Source organism: Procambarus clarkii, chromosome 18 (genome assembly GCF_040958095.1).
Source record: "Procambarus clarkii isolate CNS0578487 chromosome 18, FALCON_Pclarkii_2.0, whole genome shotgun sequence".
NCBI classification, from domain to species: domain Eukaryota; kingdom Metazoa; phylum Arthropoda; class Malacostraca; order Decapoda; family Cambaridae; genus Procambarus; species Procambarus clarkii.
In genome coordinates, this window is record NC_091167.1 from 42,120,379 (window position 1) to 42,127,625 (window position 7,247).

At 40.1% G+C, this 7,247-nt stretch overlaps 1 long non-coding RNA gene across 1 annotated transcript in view; it reads left to right on the forward strand.

The window, feature by feature from the left end:
- The window catches only part of LOC138365934 (uncharacterized), an 11,592-nt gene extending 4,556 nt beyond the window's left edge, over nt 1-7,036 (forward strand). The window contains exon 3 of the long non-coding RNA XR_011229078.1: nt 6,795-7,036. This is a non-coding gene — a long non-coding RNA (uncharacterized lncRNA). The remainder of the gene's footprint in view (nt 1-6,794) is intronic.
- The last annotated feature ends 211 nt before the right edge of the window (nt 7,037-7,247 follow it).

The window sequence follows — 7,247 nt, forward strand, 5'->3', positions numbered from 1 at the left end:
CCTGTTGCCACTTTTGTAGATTGGAACTATGTTAGCCTTTTTTCACATGTTTGTTATGACTCCTGTACACAGGGATGCCTGAAAGATCAGGTGAAGTGGAAGGCTGAGCTCAGATACACATTCTCTCAGAACCCATGGTGAAACTCCATCTGGACCAACTGCTTTGTTCTTACTTAGCTACTTTAGCATATTTTCCACTTCATCTCTAGACACCTCTATACGCTCTATGATGTTCTCAGAAATTCTTATTGTGTCTGGTTCTCTTAAGATTTCATTTTGTATAAACACACTTTGGAACTTTTGGTTTAATGTTTCACACATTGCATTATCATTTTCTGTGAATCTGTTTCCTATTTTCAACCTCTGGATATTATCGTTTACCTGCAATTTGTTGTTTATGAATTTGTAGAATAGGCCCAGTTCTGTTTTACATTTATCCATTATCCCTTTTTAAAAATTTCTTTCTGCCTCTTCCCTTACTGCTGTATAGTTGTTTCTCGCATCTTTGTATCGCTGGTATGATTGGGGGTTTGGCTTCTTTCTATGTTGATACCTGCTTGATGGGGTTCTGCTCTTCTACTCCCCAAGCCCGGCCTGAGGCCAGGCTCGACTTGTGAGAGTTTGGTCCACCAGGCTGTTGCTTGGAGCGGCCCGCAGGGCCACATACCCACCACAGCCCGGCTGATCCGGAACTTCTCTTAGAAAACAGTCCAGTTTTCTCCTGAAGATGTCCACGGTTGTTCCGGCAATATTTCTTATAGTCGCTGGGAGGACGTTGAACAACCGCGGACCTCTGATGTTTATACAGTGCTCTCTGATTGTGCCTGTGGCACCTCTGCTCTTCACTGGTTCAATCTTGCATTTTTTTCCATATCGTTCACTCCAGTACGTTGTTATTTTACTGTGTAGATTTGGGACCTGGCCCTCCAGTATCTTCCATGTGTATATTATTTGGTATCTCTCTCGTCTCCTTTCTAGAGAGTACATTTGGAGAGCTTTGAGACGATCCCAATAATTTAGGTGTTTTATCTCGTCTATGCGTGCCGTATATGTTCTCTGTATTCCCTCTATTTCAGCAATCTCTCCTGCTCTGAAGGGGGAAGTGAATACTGAGCAGTACTCGAGACGGGACAACATAAGTGACTTGAAGAGTACAACCATTGTGATGGAATCCCTGGATTTGAAAGTTCTCGTAATCCATCCGATCATTTTTCTGGCTGACGCAATATTTGCTTGGTTATGCTCCCTATAAACATTAGATCGTCGGACATCATTATTCCCAAATCCTTGACATGCTGTTTTTCTACTATGGGAAGATTCGATTGTGTTTTGTACCCTGTATTATGTTTCAGATCCTCATTTTTGCCATACCTGAAATTTATCACTGTAAAACATCATGTTATTTTCTGCTGCCCAATCGAAAACTTTGTTGACATCTGCTTGTAGTTTTTCAATGTCTTTCATTCCATTTTTGTGTCTTTTGGTCTGTGGCCCTCTCTCAATTTCTGTTGAACCAATCCTGTTTTCTGGCCCTGCATCTCTGTTTTGGTATGAATGTTTGTGTGCCTTCATTGTATATTTTGCAAAATTTGTCATACATTTAATTTACTTCCCTGTCTAGCAACAAGTCTGCCTAATTACTTATTAAAAAAAATTTGAAGTTCCCCATAGTGACCTCTCTCTCTTGAAATCAAGTTTATCAACTGTTTCAATGTCCCCATTTTCTGTGTGTGTGTGTTTGGAGGCTAAGCTTGCTGATACCATGTGTGTGTGTGTTTGGAGGCTAAGCTTGCTGATACCATGTGTGTGTAATTACCTAAGTGTAATTACCTAAGTGTAGTTACAGGATGAGAGCTACACTCGTGGTGTCCCGTCTTCCCAGCACTCTTTGTCATATAACGCTTTGAAACTACTGACGGTCTTGGCCTCCACCACCTTCTCACTTAACTTGTTCCAACCGTCTACCACTCTATTTGCGAAGGTGAATTTTCTTATATTTCTTCGGCATCTGTGTTTAGCTAGTTTAAATCTATGACCTCTTGTTCTTGAAGTTCCAGGTCTCAGGAAGTCTTCCCTGTCGATTTTATCAAGTCCTGTTACTATTTTGTACGTAGTGATCATATCACCTCTTTTTCTTCTGTCTTCTAGTTTTGGCATATTTAATGCTTCTAACCTCTTCTCGTAGCTCTTGCCCTTCAGTTCTGGGAGCGACTTAGTAGCATGTCTTTGCACCTTTTCCAGTTTGTTGATGTGCTTCTTAAGATATGGGCACCACACAACAGCTGCATATTCTAGCTTTGGCCTAACAAAAGTCATGAACAATTTCTTTAGTATATCGCCATCCATGTATTTAAATGCAATTCTGAAGTTAGAAAGCATTGCATAGGCTCCTTGCACAATATTCTTAATGTGGTCCTCAGGTGATAGTTTTCTATCTAGAACCACTCCTAGATCTCTTTCTTTATCAGAATTCTTTAAAGATTTCTCACATAATATATAGGTTGTGTGGGGTCTATGTTCTCCTATTCCACATTCCATAACATGACATTTATTAACATTAAATTCCATTTGCCAAGTGGTGCTCCATATACTTATTTTGTCCAGGTCTTCTTGCAGGGCATGACAATCATCTAAATTTCTTATCCTTCCTATTATCTTAGCATCATCAGCAAACATGTTCATATAATTCTGTATACCAACTGGTAGATCATTTATGTACACAATAAACATCACTGGTGCAAGAACTGAACCCTGTGGTACTCCACTTGTGACATTTCTCCATTCCGATACATTGCCTCTGATTACTGCCCTCATTTTTCTATCAGTCAGAAAATTTTTCATCCATGATAGTAGCTTACCTGTCACCCCTCCAATATTTTCCAGTTTCCAGAACAACCTCTTATGTGGAACTCTGTCGAAAGCCTTTTTTAGGTCCAGATAGATGCAGTCAACCCAGCCATCTCTTTCCTGTAATATCTCTGTGGCTCGATCATAGAAACTGAGTAAATTCAATACACAGGATCTTCCAGATCGAAAACCATACTGTCTGTCTGATATTATATCATTTCTCTCCAGGTGTTCTACCCATTTAGTTTTAATTAGCTTTTCCAATACTTTCACTATTACACTTGTCAATGATACAGGTCTATAATTGAGGGGGTCTTCCCTGCTGCCACTTTTGTAGATTGGAACTATGTTAGCCTGTTTCCACACGTCTGCTACGATTCCTGTACACAGGGATGCCTGAAAGATCAGGTGAAGTGGAATGCTGAGCTCAGATGCACATTCTCTCAGAACCCATGGTGAAACGCCATCTGGGCCAGCTGCTTTGTTCCTCCCGAGCTCCTTTAGCATATTTTCCACTTCATCTCTAGACACCTCTATCCGCTCTATGTTGTTCTCTGGAATTCTTATTGTGTCTGGTTCTCTGAAGATTTCATTTTGTACAAACACACTTTGGAACTTTTCATTTAATGTTTCACACATTTCCTTTTCATTTTCCGTGAATCTGTTTCCCATTTTCAACCTCTGGATATTATCCTTTACCTGCAATTTGTTGTTTATGAATTTGTAGAATAGGCCCGGTTCTGTTTTACATTTATCTGCTATCCCTTTTTCAAAATTTCTTTCTGCCTCTCTCCTTGCTGCTGTATAATTGTTTCTCGCATCTTTGTATCGCTGGTATGTTTGGGGGTTTGGCCTCTTCCTATACTGATTCCATTTTTGTGTCTTTTGGTCTCTTGCCCTCTCACAATTTCTGTCGAACCAATCCTGTTTTCTGGTCCTGCATCTCTGTTTTGGTATGAATGTTTGTGTGCCTTCCTCGTATAGTTTTAAAAATTTGGCATACATTTCATTTACTTCCCTGCCTAGCAACAATTCTGTCCAATTACACTCATTAAAAAAATTTCGAAGTTCCCCATAGTTGCCTCTCTTTAAATCGAGTTTATCAGCTGTTTCAATGTCCCCATTTTCTTCTAGATGATATCTTAAAGCATATTTAATGTCTAACAGGACGTGATCACTCTTTCCCAAGGGAGGAAGGTACTGGATGTCAAAAATCTCTTCTTCTTTCCTGGTGAATACTAGATCCAGTACTGACGGTATATCTCCTTCCCTCATTCTTGTGGCTTGCTTTATGTGTTGATACAAGAATGTCTCCAGAATGAGGTTCATAAATCTGCATGTCCAAAAGTCCTCCGTTCTTGCTTCATAGGCCTCCCAGTCTATTGCTCTAAAGTTGAAGTCCCCCAGTATCAACAGTCGTGATTTATCTTTATCTGCTTGTACAATAATATCTCTCATGACCATTATGAGGCCCTCTCGTTTGTCATCCAGTTCTTCCTTTGTCCACGTGTTGCTTGCTGGTGGGCTGTAGGCATTTACAATTATCAGGTTATCATCCTGATTCCAGACCTGCAATGCCATTATGTCAATATCTCGAGGGTTTTCAAATATTAACTCTTTTACCTTCAGGTGTTTTTTCACCAGTACAGCCACTCCTCCTCCCTTCCTAGTTTTCCTGTCACGTCTCCAAACTGAGTAGCCTCTTGGGAATATGACTTCATTTATTATATTTCCTTCAAGTTTCGTCTCTGATAATGCAACAATATCTGGGACCCTAAGCTGGATTATATCTTGCAACTCCAAAGTTTTTGACCTCACTCCATCTATGTTGGTATATACAATTTTTAGGAACATGTTCCCTTTTCCTTTGCTCTTTACTCCCCCTTCCACTACTGATCTTGTTCCTTTGTTTTTATGTACCATTTCACAAGCTTTCCAGTCCCTGTCACTTTGTAAAAAAAAGAATTTCTGTCTTCTTCATTTCTATCCCCATTTAGCCGTTTTGCCTCAATTAGGTTCATTTTCAGCTTTTCTCTGTCTTCCTTGGAGAGGTCTTGTCTTATTGACCAAGATTTGCCAACCTCATCACTCTGCAGTTTCCTGGCATTTCTTAGCACTTCCATCATGTTTTTCACTCCATTAAAGGTCACCCTTAAGGGGCGGTTCTTTTCTTTCTCATATTTTCCTATTCTTCTAAAATCACTGACATTTTCCTTTGAGCCTTCTCCTAAACCTACTATTTTCTCTATGATTTTCATCTCTTCTGCCGCTCGGTCCACCCTAGATGAAATTTCCTTCTCTAAACATCCAAAAATGATTATGGACTTAGTTCTATCTGCAGTGTTTTGTACCAGTTTACTGTTGGTAACCAGTTCTTTCCTAATTGCTTGCCTAATTTCTGCTTCTTGTTGGTCATTTCTGGTTTTGACTTCCGAACACACTTCTTTGATAGTCTCTTTCTCTTTTACAACTTCAGCATATGTCGCTTTTATTTCTTCTTTATACTTTTCTAGTTCTTTATTCACCTCCTCTATGTGAGTTTTCAGTGAAGTTTCCAGTTGGAGATCCTTACCTAACTATGTCAGCCCTTAGGCTTGCTTGGAGTTGTTCACCATATGAGTCTATTTTCTTGTTTATTTCTTCAAAGTCACCACACTTCACTTTCCATGCCTCATTTTCTTTCACTAGTTCCTTGATTTGCTCCTCCTGATTTGTTAATTTGTCTGTTAATGCAGTAATAATCTAACCTTGTTGAAGCATACTCCCTTTTAGAGTGCAAAGCTCACTCCAAAGAGCTCCATTGTCCTCTTCTAATTTAAGCACTTTTTCTTCATACTTCTTTTGCATGTCCTCAATTATCTCTAACCTGCCAAGAACACCTCCTTTCCTTATATCTTGTGTTGAGAATCCTTTGAAACCATCATCTGATGGTGTGTCTACCTTCTCAGTGGGGGTGGTGGCGGCGGCCATCTTTGATTTTGTTCTAGACCAAAACAAACTTTTCCACTCGGCTATTTTCACTCAGTTTTACTTGTTTATTGTATTTTATTTGCTTTTACTCTTCCCTGAACCTTTATGTAACCTGGGACACCACTGTAGCCCTCAACCTGTTCCCAATACTTAGGTAATTCGATATTTCCAGGAGCTTGCTGCAGTGTGACTTCTGCCTCCTCCAGCTTCACCTCCACAAACACCGTGTGTGTGTGTTTGGAGGCTAAGCTTGCTGATACCATTTGTGTGTGTGTTTGGAGGCTAAGCTTGCTGATACCATGTGTGTGTGTGTTTGGAGGCTAAGCTTGCTGATACCATGTGTGTGTGTGTGTGTTTGGAGACTAAGCTTGCTGATACCATGTGTGTGTGTGTTTGGAGGCTAAGCTTGCTGATACCATGTGTGTGTGTGTGTTTGGAGGCTAAGCTTGCTGATACCGTTTGTGTGTGTGTGTGTGTGTTTAGAGGCTAAGCTTGCTGATACCATGTGTGTATTTGGAGGCTAAGCTTGCTGATACCATGTGTGTGTGTGTTTGGAGGCTAAGCTTGCTGATACCATGTGTGTGTGTGTGTTTGGAGGCTAAGTTTGCTGATACCATGTGTGTGTGTGTGTTTGGAGGCTAAGTTTGCTAACACCGTGTGTGTACTCACCTGTTTAAATAATAATAGGGGTGTGTACCACCTCTGGTGCAATTGTAGGGACCCACAGCCTTGAAGAAAATAAAGAGTATTCAGAGAAGTCCTTGTGGATTCTCACTGAACACTAATCTTTTCTTCTCCTATCACCCCTCTTATTTTGTTTTATGCTGTATTCTATTATATATCATATAAATACATAGCCAAATGGCAATATTTATTATGTCTATACAAAAAGAAGACATCCACTTTATTTTTTTTCTCTCCTTTGTTTCTATGTGGATTTTGTTGTGACTAATGATTCTCCTCCTTCCCATCAACAGGTCTTCCTCACTGGGCTTGCTCGGCTTTTGTGTTACTGTGAGGGTGCCATCATCGTTTACCCTTCAAGACTGACTCATGCTGGCATTGCATTTGTGGACTTCCCTTCACAGTAAACAGTCCTTCTCCATATGGTGATTGTCCAGGGCAAGCAGGGTGTGACTGCCATCTTGGAGAAGCAGGGTCTTTTAATATGAAGAATCTTCCGTCTTCTCTACTTAAGCCAGCTTGTGCCAGCCTTGCATTCTTGTTACTTCATGGCCCTTGGGCCTTTTTTATTTATTTTACATAATAAATTTTTTGATTAATACCCGTGTTTCACAAGAGATCCTTAACATTTTAAGCACCAATTGTATTGACTAATGTACGTCTTGTAACCTTTAAGACATAAATAGACAAGACATAGATAAATGAGTGAATAATACTGAGTGACTAGGTTAGGGCGAGGAACATAG